This window comes from Schistocerca piceifrons, chromosome 2 (genome assembly GCF_021461385.2).
Source record: "Schistocerca piceifrons isolate TAMUIC-IGC-003096 chromosome 2, iqSchPice1.1, whole genome shotgun sequence".
Lineage (NCBI taxonomy): Eukaryota > Metazoa > Arthropoda > Insecta > Orthoptera > Acrididae > Schistocerca > Schistocerca piceifrons.
The window spans coordinates 645,831,404-645,848,114 of record NC_060139.1 but is presented as its reverse complement, the minus strand read 5'-3'; the positions used below and the strand labels follow the sequence as shown (position 1 = coordinate 645,848,114).

General features: G+C 48.3%; 10 non-coding genes across 10 annotated transcripts; all 10 read right to left on the bottom strand.

Moving 5' to 3' along the window:
• Positions 1-591: 591 nt before the first annotated feature.
• Positions 592-673, bottom strand: Trnas-gcu. The gene has a single exon. It is a non-coding gene; the product is annotated as a tRNA-Ser (tRNA).
• An 836-nt stretch (positions 674-1,509) lies between these two features.
• On the bottom strand, positions 1,510-1,591 carry Trnas-gcu. Its single transcript has one exon. It is a non-coding gene; the product is annotated as a tRNA-Ser (tRNA).
• An 836-nt stretch (positions 1,592-2,427) lies between these two features.
• Trnas-gcu lies at positions 2,428-2,509 on the bottom strand. The gene has a single exon. It is a non-coding gene; the product is annotated as a tRNA-Ser (tRNA).
• Positions 2,510-3,345: 836 nt separating this feature from the next.
• Trnas-gcu lies at positions 3,346-3,427 on the bottom strand. Its single transcript has one exon. It is a non-coding gene; the product is annotated as a tRNA-Ser (tRNA).
• Positions 3,428-4,263: 836 nt separating this feature from the next.
• Positions 4,264-4,345, bottom strand: Trnas-gcu. Its single transcript has one exon. It is a non-coding gene; the product is annotated as a tRNA-Ser (tRNA).
• An 836-nt stretch (positions 4,346-5,181) lies between these two features.
• Positions 5,182-5,263, bottom strand: Trnas-gcu. Its single transcript has one exon. It is a non-coding gene; the product is annotated as a tRNA-Ser (tRNA).
• Positions 5,264-6,099: 836 nt separating this feature from the next.
• On the bottom strand, positions 6,100-6,181 carry Trnas-gcu. The gene has a single exon. It is a non-coding gene; the product is annotated as a tRNA-Ser (tRNA).
• Positions 6,182-7,017: 836 nt separating this feature from the next.
• On the bottom strand, positions 7,018-7,099 carry Trnas-gcu. The gene has a single exon. It is a non-coding gene; the product is annotated as a tRNA-Ser (tRNA).
• An 836-nt stretch (positions 7,100-7,935) lies between these two features.
• Positions 7,936-8,017, bottom strand: Trnas-gcu. The gene has a single exon. It is a non-coding gene; the product is annotated as a tRNA-Ser (tRNA).
• An 836-nt stretch (positions 8,018-8,853) lies between these two features.
• Positions 8,854-8,935, bottom strand: Trnas-gcu. The gene has a single exon. It is a non-coding gene; the product is annotated as a tRNA-Ser (tRNA).
• Positions 8,936-16,711: the final 7,776 nt, after the last annotated feature.

The window sequence follows — 16,711 nt, the reverse complement described above, 5'->3', positions numbered from 1 at the left end:
GTCGTCTAATGCAAATGAGAAAGGTGCTGTGCATTCTTTTCCAAGACTTACTGCAACGAAACGTACAGCTCGATACGCTACACTGATATTGCTTGCAAGGTTTTGACGTTCCCCCTAGCCCAAGATTGTCCTGCTGTTTGCGATGGAGCTTGGTGTTTGGTCGGCCACTAGCGACGGATGGCTGCAAAGTCAAGTCTCTCCAGTGGGCCCTGCCAAATCGCTTCTGTAGATGGCGGCCTCACTTGAAACAAACTGTCGTAAGGCGACAGTTGTGCTACAGATGGATTATTATAGGCTCGATACGTTAAAATGACTGCGACAGGTATGCACTTAAATATAAATTAGAGCTCGTCGTTCGCAAATACCAACATACTCGTAGCTGCAGCCGAAATTTGATTGGTTTGTAGATCTCGAAATGATGTTTAATTCGAAGGGCATACGCTATGGAATGTTGTGCGCTTTCATCTGGTGGGCAGTTTTGTCTCGTATTTCATTCACACGCTATTTGCCACGTACACGCGTTGTTGTTACTACTGAGTGGCGTTTCGCACGGAGGAGTGACCGCAAACGCGTGCTTCACGTAAAATGCATCGACAAGGATGGGATTCGAACCCACGCGTGCAGAGCACATTGGATTAGCAGTCCAACGCCTTAACCACTCGGCCACCTCGTCTGCTGGTACAACAGCTGTGTCTTGGGCTAGTGCTTGCGGAAAGAAGACATTTGTCGATTCGAAAACGCATTCAAAACATCGTACTGGGCCGGTGTTAACGTCTAATTCCAAGCCGCAGTGCAGCCGACCAAGCTCCCACTCGCGAATCGTTTAATGACAGCATCCGTCCACGTCGATATCCGATCGGGGCAAAATCACCGGCCCACCTATTTACTGCAGGAATAAGCATTGTATCGACATGCAGTGTCGTCTAATGCAAATGAGAAAGGTGCTGTGCATTCTTTTCCAAGACTTACTGCAACGAAACGTACAGCTCGATACGCTACACTGATATTGCTTGCAAGGTTTTGACGTTCCCCCTAGCCCAAGATTGTCCTGCTGTTTGCGATGGAGCTTGGTGTTTGGTCGGCCACTAGCGACGGATGGCTGCAAAGTCAAGTCTCTCCAGTGGGCCCTGCCAAATCGCTTCTGTAGATGGCGGCCTCACTTGAAACAAACTGTCGTAAGGCGACAGTTGTGCTACAGATGGATTATTATAGGCTCGATACGTTAAAATGACTGCGACAGGTATGCACTTAAATATAAATTAGAGCTCGTCGTTCGCAAATACCAACATACTCGTAGCTGCAGCCGAAATTTGATTGGTTTGTAGATCTCGAAATGATGTTTAATTCGAAGGGCATACGCTATGGAATGTTGTGCGCTTTCATCTGGTGGGCAGTTTTGTCTCGTATTTCATTCACACGCTATTTGCCACGTACACGCGTTGTTGTTACTACTGAGTGGCGTTTCGCACGGAGGAGTGACCGCAAACGCGTGCTTCACGTAAAATGCATCGACAAGGATGGGATTCGAACCCACGCGTGCAGAGCACATTGGATTAGCAGTCCAACGCCTTAACCACTCGGCCACCTCGTCTGCTGGTACAACAGCTGTGTCTTGGGCTAGTGCTTGCGGAAAGAAGACATTTGTCGATTCGAAAACGCATTCAAAACATCGTACTGGGCCGGTGTTAACGTCTAATTCCAAGCCGCAGTGCAGCCGACCAAGCTCCCACTCGCGAATCGTTTAATGACAGCATCCGTCCACGTCGATATCCGATCGGGGCAAAATCACCGGCCCACCTATTTACTGCAGGAATAAGCATTGTATCGACATGCAGTGTCGTCTAATGCAAATGAGAAAGGTGCTGTGCATTCTTTTCCAAGACTTACTGCAACGAAACGTACAGCTCGATACGCTACACTGATATTGCTTGCAAGGTTTTGACGTTCCCCCTAGCCCAAGATTGTCCTGCTGTTTGCGATGGAGCTTGGTGTTTGGTCGGCCACTAGCGACGGATGGCTGCAAAGTCAAGTCTCTCCAGTGGGCCCTGCCAAATCGCTTCTGTAGATGGCGGCCTCACTTGAAACAAACTGTCGTAAGGCGACAGTTGTGCTACAGATGGATTATTATAGGCTCGATACGTTAAAATGACTGCGACAGGTATGCACTTAAATATAAATTAGAGCTCGTCGTTCGCAAATACCAACATACTCGTAGCTGCAGCCGAAATTTGATTGGTTTGTAGATCTCGAAATGATGTTTAATTCGAAGGGCATACGCTATGGAATGTTGTGCGCTTTCATCTGGTGGGCAGTTTTGTCTCGTATTTCATTCACACGCTATTTGCCACGTACACGCGTTGTTGTTACTACTGAGTGGCGTTTCGCACGGAGGAGTGACCGCAAACGCGTGCTTCACGTAAAATGCATCGACAAGGATGGGATTCGAACCCACGCGTGCAGAGCACATTGGATTAGCAGTCCAACGCCTTAACCACTCGGCCACCTCGTCTGCTGGTACAACAGCTGTGTCTTGGGCTAGTGCTTGCGGAAAGAAGACATTTGTCGATTCGAAAACGCATTCAAAACATCGTACTGGGCCGGTGTTAACGTCTAATTCCAAGCCGCAGTGCAGCCGACCAAGCTCCCACTCGCGAATCGTTTAATGACAGCATCCGTCCACGTCGATATCCGATCGGGGCAAAATCACCGGCCCACCTATTTACTGCAGGAATAAGCATTGTATCGACATGCAGTGTCGTCTAATGCAAATGAGAAAGGTGCTGTGCATTCTTTTCCAAGACTTACTGCAACGAAACGTACAGCTCGATACGCTACACTGATATTGCTTGCAAGGTTTTGACGTTCCCCCTAGCCCAAGATTGTCCTGCTGTTTGCGATGGAGCTTGGTGTTTGGTCGGCCACTAGCGACGGATGGCTGCAAAGTCAAGTCTCTCCAGTGGGCCCTGCCAAATCGCTTCTGTAGATGGCGGCCTCACTTGAAACAAACTGTCGTAAGGCGACAGTTGTGCTACAGATGGATTATTATAGGCTCGATACGTTAAAATGACTGCGACAGGTATGCACTTAAATATAAATTAGAGCTCGTCGTTCGCAAATACCAACATACTCGTAGCTGCAGCCGAAATTTGATTGGTTTGTAGATCTCGAAATGATGTTTAATTCGAAGGGCATACGCTATGGAATGTTGTGCGCTTTCATCTGGTGGGCAGTTTTGTCTCGTATTTCATTCACACGCTATTTGCCACGTACACGCGTTGTTGTTACTACTGAGTGGCGTTTCGCACGGAGGAGTGACCGCAAACGCGTGCTTCACGTAAAATGCATCGACAAGGATGGGATTCGAACCCACGCGTGCAGAGCACATTGGATTAGCAGTCCAACGCCTTAACCACTCGGCCACCTCGTCTGCTGGTACAACAGCTGTGTCTTGGGCTAGTGCTTGCGGAAAGAAGACATTTGTCGATTCGAAAACGCATTCAAAACATCGTACTGGGCCGGTGTTAACGTCTAATTCCAAGCCGCAGTGCAGCCGACCAAGCTCCCACTCGCGAATCGTTTAATGACAGCATCCGTCCACGTCGATATCCGATCGGGGCAAAATCACCGGCCCACCTATTTACTGCAGGAATAAGCATTGTATCGACATGCAGTGTCGTCTAATGCAAATGAGAAAGGTGCTGTGCATTCTTTTCCAAGACTTACTGCAACGAAACGTACAGCTCGATACGCTACACTGATATTGCTTGCAAGGTTTTGACGTTCCCCCTAGCCCAAGATTGTCCTGCTGTTTGCGATGGAGCTTGGTGTTTGGTCGGCCACTAGCGACGGATGGCTGCAAAGTCAAGTCTCTCCAGTGGGCCCTGCCAAATCGCTTCTGTAGATGGCGGCCTCACTTGAAACAAACTGTCGTAAGGCGACAGTTGTGCTACAGATGGATTATTATAGGCTCGATACGTTAAAATGACTGCGACAGGTATGCACTTAAATATAAATTAGAGCTCGTCGTTCGCAAATACCAACATACTCGTAGCTGCAGCCGAAATTTGATTGGTTTGTAGATCTCGAAATGATGTTTAATTCGAAGGGCATACGCTATGGAATGTTGTGCGCTTTCATCTGGTGGGCAGTTTTGTCTCGTATTTCATTCACACGCTATTTGCCACGTACACGCGTTGTTGTTACTACTGAGTGGCGTTTCGCACGGAGGAGTGACCGCAAACGCGTGCTTCACGTAAAATGCATCGACAAGGATGGGATTCGAACCCACGCGTGCAGAGCACATTGGATTAGCAGTCCAACGCCTTAACCACTCGGCCACCTCGTCTGCTGGTACAACAGCTGTGTCTTGGGCTAGTGCTTGCGGAAAGAAGACATTTGTCGATTCGAAAACGCATTCAAAACATCGTACTGGGCCGGTGTTAACGTCTAATTCCAAGCCGCAGTGCAGCCGACCAAGCTCCCACTCGCGAATCGTTTAATGACAGCATCCGTCCACGTCGATATCCGATCGGGGCAAAATCACCGGCCCACCTATTTACTGCAGGAATAAGCATTGTATCGACATGCAGTGTCGTCTAATGCAAATGAGAAAGGTGCTGTGCATTCTTTTCCAAGACTTACTGCAACGAAACGTACAGCTCGATACGCTACACTGATATTGCTTGCAAGGTTTTGACGTTCCCCCTAGCCCAAGATTGTCCTGCTGTTTGCGATGGAGCTTGGTGTTTGGTCGGCCACTAGCGACGGATGGCTGCAAAGTCAAGTCTCTCCAGTGGGCCCTGCCAAATCGCTTCTGTAGATGGCGGCCTCACTTGAAACAAACTGTCGTAAGGCGACAGTTGTGCTACAGATGGATTATTATAGGCTCGATACGTTAAAATGACTGCGACAGGTATGCACTTAAATATAAATTAGAGCTCGTCGTTCGCAAATACCAACATACTCGTAGCTGCAGCCGAAATTTGATTGGTTTGTAGATCTCGAAATGATGTTTAATTCGAAGGGCATACGCTATGGAATGTTGTGCGCTTTCATCTGGTGGGCAGTTTTGTCTCGTATTTCATTCACACGCTATTTGCCACGTACACGCGTTGTTGTTACTACTGAGTGGCGTTTCGCACGGAGGAGTGACCGCAAACGCGTGCTTCACGTAAAATGCATCGACAAGGATGGGATTCGAACCCACGCGTGCAGAGCACATTGGATTAGCAGTCCAACGCCTTAACCACTCGGCCACCTCGTCTGCTGGTACAACAGCTGTGTCTTGGGCTAGTGCTTGCGGAAAGAAGACATTTGTCGATTCGAAAACGCATTCAAAACATCGTACTGGGCCGGTGTTAACGTCTAATTCCAAGCCGCAGTGCAGCCGACCAAGCTCCCACTCGCGAATCGTTTAATGACAGCATCCGTCCACGTCGATATCCGATCGGGGCAAAATCACCGGCCCACCTATTTACTGCAGGAATAAGCATTGTATCGACATGCAGTGTCGTCTAATGCAAATGAGAAAGGTGCTGTGCATTCTTTTCCAAGACTTACTGCAACGAAACGTACAGCTCGATACGCTACACTGATATTGCTTGCAAGGTTTTGACGTTCCCCCTAGCCCAAGATTGTCCTGCTGTTTGCGATGGAGCTTGGTGTTTGGTCGGCCACTAGCGACGGATGGCTGCAAAGTCAAGTCTCTCCAGTGGGCCCTGCCAAATCGCTTCTGTAGATGGCGGCCTCACTTGAAACAAACTGTCGTAAGGCGACAGTTGTGCTACAGATGGATTATTATAGGCTCGATACGTTAAAATGACTGCGACAGGTATGCACTTAAATATAAATTAGAGCTCGTCGTTCGCAAATACCAACATACTCGTAGCTGCAGCCGAAATTTGATTGGTTTGTAGATCTCGAAATGATGTTTAATTCGAAGGGCATACGCTATGGAATGTTGTGCGCTTTCATCTGGTGGGCAGTTTTGTCTCGTATTTCATTCACACGCTATTTGCCACGTACACGCGTTGTTGTTACTACTGAGTGGCGTTTCGCACGGAGGAGTGACCGCAAACGCGTGCTTCACGTAAAATGCATCGACAAGGATGGGATTCGAACCCACGCGTGCAGAGCACATTGGATTAGCAGTCCAACGCCTTAACCACTCGGCCACCTCGTCTGCTGGTACAACAGCTGTGTCTTGGGCTAGTGCTTGCGGAAAGAAGACATTTGTCGATTCGAAAACGCATTCAAAACATCGTACTGGGCCGGTGTTAACGTCTAATTCCAAGCCGCAGTGCAGCCGACCAAGCTCCCACTCGCGAATCGTTTAATGACAGCATCCGTCCACGTCGATATCCGATCGGGGCAAAATCACCGGCCCACCTATTTACTGCAGGAATAAGCATTGTATCGACATGCAGTGTCGTCTAATGCAAATGAGAAAGGTGCTGTGCATTCTTTTCCAAGACTTACTGCAACGAAACGTACAGCTCGATACGCTACACTGATATTGCTTGCAAGGTTTTGACGTTCCCCCTAGCCCAAGATTGTCCTGCTGTTTGCGATGGAGCTTGGTGTTTGGTCGGCCACTAGCGACGGATGGCTGCAAAGTCAAGTCTCTCCAGTGGGCCCTGCCAAATCGCTTCTGTAGATGGCGGCCTCACTTGAAACAAACTGTCGTAAGGCGACAGTTGTGCTACAGATGGATTATTATAGGCTCGATACGTTAAAATGACTGCGACAGGTATGCACTTAAATATAAATTAGAGCTCGTCGTTCGCAAATACCAACATACTCGTAGCTGCAGCCGAAATTTGATTGGTTTGTAGATCTCGAAATGATGTTTAATTCGAAGGGCATACGCTATGGAATGTTGTGCGCTTTCATCTGGTGGGCAGTTTTGTCTCGTATTTCATTCACACGCTATTTGCCACGTACACGCGTTGTTGTTACTACTGAGTGGCGTTTCGCACGGAGGAGTGACCGCAAACGCGTGCTTCACGTAAAATGCATCGACAAGGATGGGATTCGAACCCACGCGTGCAGAGCACATTGGATTAGCAGTCCAACGCCTTAACCACTCGGCCACCTCGTCTGCTGGTACAACAGCTGTGTCTTGGGCTAGTGCTTGCGGAAAGAAGACATTTGTCGATTCGAAAACGCATTCAAAACATCGTACTGGGCCGGTGTTAACGTCTAATTCCAAGCCGCAGTGCAGCCGACCAAGCTCCCACTCGCGAATCGTTTAATGACAGCATCCGTCCACGTCGATATCCGATCGGGGCAAAATCACCGGCCCACCTATTTACTGCAGGAATAAGCATTGTATCGACATGCAGTGTCGTCTAATGCAAATGAGAAAGGTGCTGTGCATTCTTTTCCAAGACTTACTGCAACGAAACGTACAGCTCGATACGCTACACTGATATTGCTTGCAAGGTTTTGACGTTCCCCCTAGCCCAAGATTGTCCTGCTGTTTGCGATGGAGCTTGGTGTTTGGTCGGCCACTAGCGACGGATGGCTGCAAAGTCAAGTCTCTCCAGTGGGCCCTGCCAAATCGCTTCTGTAGATGGCGGCCTCACTTGAAACAAACTGTCGTAAGGCGACAGTTGTGCTACAGATGGATTATTATAGGCTCGATACGTTAAAATGACTGCGACAGGTATGCACTTAAATATAAATTAGAGCTCGTCGTTCGCAAATACCAACATACTCGTAGCTGCAGCCGAAATTTGATTGGTTTGTAGATCTCGAAATGATGTTTAATTCGAAGGGCATACGCTATGGAATGTTGTGCGCTTTCATCTGGTGGGCAGTTTTGTCTCGTATTTCATTCACACGCTATTTGCCACGTACACGCGTTGTTGTTACTACTGAGTGGCGTTTCGCACGGAGGAGTGACCGCAAACGCGTGCTTCACGTAAAATGCATCGACAAGGATGGGATTCGAACCCACGCGTGCAGAGCACATTGGATTAGCAGTCCAACGCCTTAACCACTCGGCCACCTCGTCTGCTGGTACAACAGCTGTGTCTTGGGCTAGTGCTTGCGGAAAGAAGACATTTGTCGATTCGAAAACGCATTCAAAACATCGTACTGGGCCGGTGTTAACGTCTAATTCCAAGCCGCAGTGCAGCCGACCAAGCTCCCACTCGCGAATCGTTTAATGACAGCATCCGTCCACGTCGATATCCGATCGGGGCAAAATCACCGGCCCACCTATTTACTGCAGGAATAAGCATTGTATCGACATGCAGTGTCGTCTAATGCAAATGAGAAAGGTGCTGTGCATTCTTTTCCAAGACTTACTGCAACGAAACGTACAGCTCGATACGCTACACTGATATTGCTTGCAAGGTTTTGACGTTCCCCCTAGCCCAAGATTGTCCTGCTGTTTGCGATGGAGCTTGGTGTTTGGTCGGCCACTAGCGACGGATGGCTGCAAAGTCAAGTCTCTCCAGTGGGCCCTGCCAAATCGCTTCTGTAGATGGCGGCCTCACTTGAAACAAACTGTCGTAAGGCGACAGTTGTGCTACAGATGGATTATTATAGGCTCGATACGTTAAAATGACTGCGACAGGTATGCACTTAAATATAAATTAGAGCTCGTCGTTCGCAAATACCAACATACTCGTAGCTGCAGCCGAAATTTGATTGGTTTGTAGATCTCGAAATGATGTTTAATTCGAAGGGCATACGCTATGGAATGTTGTGCGCTTTCATCTGGTGGGCAGTTTTGTCTCGTATTTCATTCACACGCTATTTGCCACGTACACGCGTTGTTGTTACTACTGAGTGGCGTTTCGCACGGAGGAGTGACCGCAAACGCGTGCTTCACGTAAAATGCATCGACAAGGATGGGATTCGAACCCACGCGTGCAGAGCACATTGGATTAGCAGTCCAACGCCTTAACCACTCGGCCACCTCGTCTGCTGGTACAACAGCTGTGTCTTGGGCTAGTGCTTGCGGAAAGAAGACATTTGTCGATTCGAAAACGCATTCAAAACATCGTACTGGGCCGGTGTTAACGTCTAATTCCAAGCCGCAGTGCAGCCGACCAAGCTCCCACTCGCGAATCGTTTAATGACAGCATCCGTCCACGTCGATATCCGATCGGGGCAAAATCACCGGCCCACCTATTTACTGCAGGAATAAGCATTGTATCGACATGCAGTGTCGTCTAATGCAAATGAGAAAGGTGCTGTGCATTCTTTTCCAAGACTTACTGCAACGAAACGTACAGCTCGATACGCTACACTGATATTGCTTGCAAGGTTTTGACGTTCCCCCTAGCCCAAGATTGTCCTGCTGTTTGCGATGGAGCTTGGTGTTTGGTCGGCCACTAGCGACGGATGGCTGCAAAGTCAAGTCTCTCCAGTGGGCCCTGCCAAATCGCTTCTGTAGATGGCGGCCTCACTTGAAACAAACTGTCGTAAGGCGACAGTTGTGCTACAGATGGATTATTATAGGCTCGATACGTTAAAATGACTGCGACAGGTATGCACTTAAATATAAATTAGAGCTCGTCGTTCGCAAATACCAACATACTCGTAGCTGCAGCCGAAATTTGATTGGTTTGTAGATCTCGAAATGATGTTTAATTCGAAGGGCATACGCTATGGAATGTTGTGCGCTTTCATCTGGTGGGCAGTTTTGTCTCGTATTTCATTCACACGCTATTTGCCACGTACACGCGTTGTTGTTACTACTGAGTGGCGTTTCGCACGGAGGAGTGACCGCAAACGCGTGCTTCACGTAAAATGCATCGACAAGGATGGGATTCGAACCCACGCGTGCAGAGCACATTGGATTAGCAGTCCAACGCCTTAACCACTTTTTTTTTTTTTTTTTTTTTTTTTTTTTGCTATTACAAGCTGAGCAAATGAATTTCCTTTAAAATAGGTTTAAAACATAGGGAGGTTCTGACCGAGTGGGCATGCTCTGGAGCCTCTTTGCTCCTGAGATTAGAAAAACAGTCCTCTGGGCCGGATTTGAACCAGCGACCTATGGATAACTGTGAATCCTCCACTACAGTCCACCGCTCTACCAACTTTTTTTTTTTTTTTTTTTTTTTTTTTTTTTACTTTAAACAAGACATACCGACAAGCATTTGCCACGTTCTGTACCTAATGCTTGGCAATCACCTTCATACGTCGGACCAGACGGTCATTTCTTTACACCAAGTACGAAATTCAATTTACACTGACGGGCAGCTTTTTGCGCTGACTCAGCCACCTACGTGCGACCAGTTTGCACAAAACGCTAGGGCTCGTCCGGGATTTGAACCCGGGACCTCCTGCACCCCAAGCAGGAATCATACCCCTTTTTTTTTTTTTTTTGTCGCATCAAAACGAATACCTGCCGAAACCCGGGATCGAACCAGGGACCTTTAGATCTTCAGTCTAACGCTCTCCCAACTTTTTTTTTTTTTTTTTTAACAGCATTCTTTTAAGTCCAAAGGGAACACACACAGACACACACACACACACACACACACACACACACACAGACACACACACACACACACTTAAATAAAAAGAAGATATAATTGGTTTCTAATGCAAGCAGCAAAGGGTGGATTTGTACCTCAATTTTGATATACTGGGAGTGCATAATAAATTCATATTTTTTTTCATTGTGTAAAGTTAGAGGTGACAGTGAGATTCAGGCCTGCGGAAGCAAAGTGGGCAGGGGTCGAAGCCCGAGGCCTGGCCACGATGACTCCACCGTCCTGTTTCCGAAAGGCACCTGTACAAGGGCGTAGTATTATCCCCTACGGTCTCGGTTCGTGGTCGCTCGTTGAGTTTTCTTGAGCGCCCTAAAGGTCCACGAAAACTTGAGTCCTGGATGTAGAGAAGAAACATACACCAAGGCGGTAAATCCCGAAACAGTATAAAAGAAAATGGCTCACACAGGTGTCCTTAGCCAACACCCTCTCTTTCAAATGTCAGGCTAAGCATATTTGCAAAATCATCACGGAGGCCTGGCAATCGCAAGCGCTGCCAGTAAGCAGTAAGCATGTACTGCCGAAACGCTAGGTGTCCATCGTCTTCATGACAACTGATGACAAAATGTACGAAATGTCCAATCAACCACATGACTGTATGGAGCTTCGTTCGCGGAAAAAATGAGGAATCGGGCCGGACGATGATGTCAATAGTATAAGCGGCTTCAGCAGACCTAGTGACAAAAGCAAGTTGTTTCCTGAGCCAACGCCAATTGGCAAGGTGCCCACAGCAGGTGAATCGATGTTCAAGGGTATCCAGGAGACCACACCGAGTACAGGTGTCCGTGTCAGAAAGACCAATACGGTGCAGTCGTACATTGGTGGGAACCAAATTATTTATTACCCTATACCACGTGGACGCCACGGCCATAGAGTGGATCGGCAGACTAACATTCATCCAGACGTTCCTCCAGGACACAGATGGAGACGCCAGTTCTATTGGATTGGGACCGGCCAGCCCCTCCCAGCGGGCAATCAAGCCCTTGGTCGTTGGCACCGGTCGCCGCAAGAAGACGTCACCGAGGTAACTCACCGCAATGTAAAACTCCCGAATGTGTTTCAGCTTAATATTTAGGCGTCCGACATCGACAGGTGGAGCAAGGCTCGCCGGACGCACAACAGTAAAAAGCCTGGATGTAATTGAAGTCTCTTCTTGCGTAACAATTAGAGTCGTTCGGCGGACGTACAAAGCAGACGCCTTGCGAGTAATGTCAGAGAGGCCCAAGCCTCCGGAGATACGCGGTTTCGTCATAATCTCGTAACGTAACTTGAATAGATGGCCCTTCCATATAAACCTGCTAGACAATTGGCGCAACCTTTTCGCCACCATCATGGGAAGTGGGAACAGCTGAGCAACATAATAAGCTTTACATAGAACGTAGGTGTCTAAAATTCTGACTTTTTGCAAAATGGTAGCAGAGCGCTGCTCATGGACCATCAGAGCCCCCTGTATCTTCTCGGTGACAGATTTCCAATTGAGAGCCGCCATTTTTAGAGGACACCGATCAATGATAATCCCCAAGGACGTATGGCGATCGACAAAAGTGGCCCAAGGGACATCAGCATCGCGAAATCCTCGAATATCAAGGAACTTACATTTACCCTGATTGAGACGCGCTCCAGAGACACGACAGTATGCATCAACTGCCCCTTTCAACAACCGGATATCATCACGTTGACGGAGGAGAACAACGACATCATCCGCATATGCCTTAACAGAGAGCTTCCCACCAGAGAGGGACATACCCTGAAGCTTGAGAGCAATAGTCCGAAGCAGCGGTTCCAGGGACAATACGAATAAAGACATAGAGAGCGGACTACCCTGAGGCACTCCGCGGCGGATAGCAATGGGCGGCGTCAGCTGCCCATTGACTGACACCCGAGCTGTTATTCCCCTATACAAATTGCCAAGAACACCACGTGATGAAGCGTTAAAACCTATTGTACCTAAAAGATGATCTAAAAACACATGACTGACGTGATCAAAAGCCTTGTAAAAATCAAGGAAGGCAAAGGCACAATGTACGTTTGTAACCGCCGCAACCGAGACAACATCCCGATATTCGGCTACTGGTGTCAGAATAGATCTATCATGAAAACAACATTGATGTGCACCAATCACACCCCGAAGCAGAGAAGACAACCGGCTATTGAGCGCTCTAGCAGCTGTCTTGTAGTCAAAGTTCAGCAATGTGAGCGGACGAAGATTGGCAGCAGATAAACGACCAGAGGACTTCGGAATTAAAACAATTTTCCCTACTTTAAAATCGGCAGGCACATCCACCCCCCTGACAATCTCATTTAAAATCTGCGTAAAAATGCCACCCAAAAGAGGCCAAAAACGGAGATAAAATTCTTTAGGCAGGCCGTCTGGACCCGGCGATTTACTGGACGGAGAGCGAGCAATAAAATCGAAAACATCATCTACCTGGAACTCCCGGAGAAATTCGCCGTTCGCGTCAGGCGCGATCGTCGCAGTTAGATCCCCAAGGACATCATCCGAAAGAGACTCACCAGAATCATCGGCAGAATATAGACTAGTATAATACTGATGAAGAGCACGAACCATTTCCTCCTGTGCAATAAGCTGTCGTCCATCATCCACCGTAAGAGAAGAGATGAAGGAGCGACGACGACGAGTCTGATGCCGTAGCAGGTGGTACAAGGATGTCAGCTCACCTTCAACAAGAGAGTGAGGTTTCGACTTAACTCGCAGACCATCCATCTGTCGTCGTTTAAGGCTCAAGAGCTTGGCTTTAATACGACGAACATCATGGATCCGCAGAGGAGAGGTACCCGCCGCGTCATATAGTTCACGCAGGACAGAGTAGTAATATTCATACGTGTTCTTAAAATCACGCGCCCTTGCAGCACAGTAAAAAATCAAAGTCTGACGAATCTTGGGCTTGGCAAACGCAGTCCACCAAACCAGCAAGGAGGGGTATCGCGGGACAGAGCGAAGACATCGCTCCCACACGCCACTTATAACATCATCCATAGCACTGTCGGCAAGGTGGGAAACATTTAACATCCACTGGGAACGATAAAGTTTTGCAGGTTGGTGACTAAGATTTACAGTTGCAGTAAAAGCACAATGGTCAGAAAAACTAGTAGGAATAACATCGACAGAAAGAATTTTATCACATAAAAAATCAGATAAATAGAATCTGTCGAGTCTACTGCATGAGGACCCGGTAAAAAACGTATATTTCACCAGGGTTGGATATTTGTGTTCCCAAACATCACGCAGATGCATCGTACGAACTAAGTCATGTAAATCACGGCAATAATTAAAATTGGGGGACTGGTCTGCAGGGCGTAAAACACAATTAAAATCGCCTCCGAGCAGGAGACTCCGAGGACTCTGGCGCAAAAGATAAATAAGCTCTTCTTTATAAAAGTGCGATCGAGCCACAGTGTGACCCGAACCAGAGGGGGCATATAAAACAACGAGGCGGAGATCAAAAAGACGACAACCAATCCCACGGCCAGAGTCAAGGAATTCAATGTCAGTAATAGGAATGCCCTCTCGAAAGAAAAGAGCAGTTCCTGTTGAATATTCCGGCGCGACATTAAAAGCAGTTTGAAATCCAGGTAGAGAGAGATCAGAAAACAACACTTCCTGCAAAAACACTACGTCCGCACAGGCGTCGTAAATAAACTGCCGCAAAGAGGCAATGCGAACGTCGGACTCAATACGGTTAACATTTAAGGTAAGAAAGGTGTATGCGTGAACCATAGACAGAAAAGCGAGAAAACAAATCACCTACACCGACGCACCAGCGTCACAGTCCATACCAGGGGTGACGGAGGCATCCGAGGGAGGGGGACTGCTACCCCGTTCCGCGGATCCCTTACGTTTCGGTTTTTTACGAACAGCATTAACGTTCGGCTGAACGCGTAACTTGCGTCGGCTGACGGGCAAGGAAGCTTCAGCCGCCGGTGACGTAGGAGGGTCAAGTTCTGTATCCGACACCACCCGCGCCGGTCCACATGCGGGATCCGGGGTCGCGGCGGAAACATCCGACGAAACGGAATGGTCAACACCTGCACTAGCTTCCGGCAAACATGGACTGCACGGAGGCGAAACGTGAGCAGGAAGGTCCGAGGCCGCAGAGTTGGAAGGAAGCGGAGCAGCTCCGCTGGCAGAGGTATGGGGCAGCGAAGCAGGAAGTTGTCGCGGCTCCACTTGTTGTGACATCGAAGTCGGTTTGGAAGACGGCGCCAACAGGCCCGACCGACGACCCGACTCGAGAGAAGCTGCGTCGGAGGCCGGAGGGGGGCCAGCAGCCGCCACCGGAACCGCTACCTCAGGAGGGCAGGGAGCAGCTACAGTACACAGTGGCTCGGAGGATGCCGGTCGCTCGGACTGGGGCATCTCAGGGAGATCCTCATCCGTACTATTTCCATCGTGTGGGCGACGCCTCTTATTATTCAAAAGTGGCACACCCACCTGAGGGACAGACGGAACAACATCAGATTTAGCACGCAAAGGAGGAAATTCTGTGTCAGGGGTGCGCAAAACCTGTGGCGGGGCGCTACTACCACTGGACTGTGCTACACCAAGAGCAGAACCACCTGCAACGAGGTCAGCGACCGTTAACTTGCGACGCTGTTCGAGAGAATTTTTTAAAACAAAAACCCTCCGCGGACAGTCAGTACGCACGTGACCACTTTCATTGCACAAAAAACAGGTGCCAACCTGACCACTATATGTTACATGGACACGATATCCACCGATCTGCAGGTGAGATGGAATATTCTGCTTAATGTGCATTTCGACTGAACGAATACCACTGTAACATTGCAGGCGATGTTGGCTTGACCAGCGTTCAAGGCGAATGCTCTTTACATCACCATACTTTTGTAGACCCTCCTTAAGATAGACATTATCCACCTCCGGTGGAAGGTTGTAAACACGAACATTGGTATACGTGATGGAAGCATTGGAAAGCAGAACGGTACTTACAGAATCATCCCGATGCCGAAAGAGAACTTGATGACCATATTTAGAAAGAATTTTATCAACCTGAAGTGGGTCCATGAACTTAACAAAGAAAACATACAGTTCGGTATCAAAATAAGCAGTGTGCACCTGATCCGAATGAACACCAAAGGTATCTACCAACCAATCATGAATCTCAAGGGAACTAGGTTGCACATTGCGGGTTGACTTGTCGAAAGTAAAACTAACTGTAGCCTGACGAGGAATAACCTGGGACGACATTTTCAAAATAGGCGGTCGAAACCGCTACACACAACACACTGAAATAAGGACAGAAAGTAACACAAGGTACGAAACAACGACTGAGAAACACTCACAGAAGTTGCAACACAACACGTAAACAACGATAGTCCACTATACGTAACGCTACGGCGGAGCGGAAGACTAGGCACGTCCACACTGCACGGCGTCTAAAGCGGAACTTCCACTCGGCCACCTCGTCTGCTGGTACAACAGCTGTGTCTTGGGCTAGTGCTTGCGGAAAGAAGACATTTGTCGATTCGAAAACGCATTCAAAACATCGTACTGGGCCGGTGTTAACGTCTAATTCCAAGCCGCAGTGCAGCCGACCAAGCTCCCACTCGCGAATCGTTTAATGACAGCATCCGTCCACGTCGATATCCGATCGGGGCAAAATCACCGGCCCACCTATTTACTGCAGGAATAAGCATTGTATCGACATGCAGTGTCGTCTAATGCAAATGAGAAAGGTGCTGTGCATTCTTTTCCAAGACTTACTGCAACGAAACGTACAGCTCGATACGCTACACTGATATTGCTTGCAAGGTTTTGACGTTCCCCCTAGCCCAAGATTGTCCTGCTGTTTGCGATGGAGCTTGGTGTTTGGTCGGCCACTAGCGACGGATGGCTGCAAAGTCAAGTCTCTCCAGTGGGCCCTGCCAAATCGCTTCTGTAGATGGCGGCCTCACTTGAAACAAACTGTCGTAAGGCGACAGTTGTGCTACAGATGGATTATTATAGGCTCGATACGTTAAAATGACTGCGACAGGTATGCACTTAAATATAAATTAGAGCTCGTCGTTCGCAAATACCAACATACTCGTAGCTGCAGCCGAAATTTGATTGGTTTGTAGATCTCGAAATGATGTTTAATTCGAAGGGCATACGCTATGGAATGTTGTGCGCTTTCATCTGGTGGGCAGTTTTGTCTCGTATTTCATTCACACGCTATTTG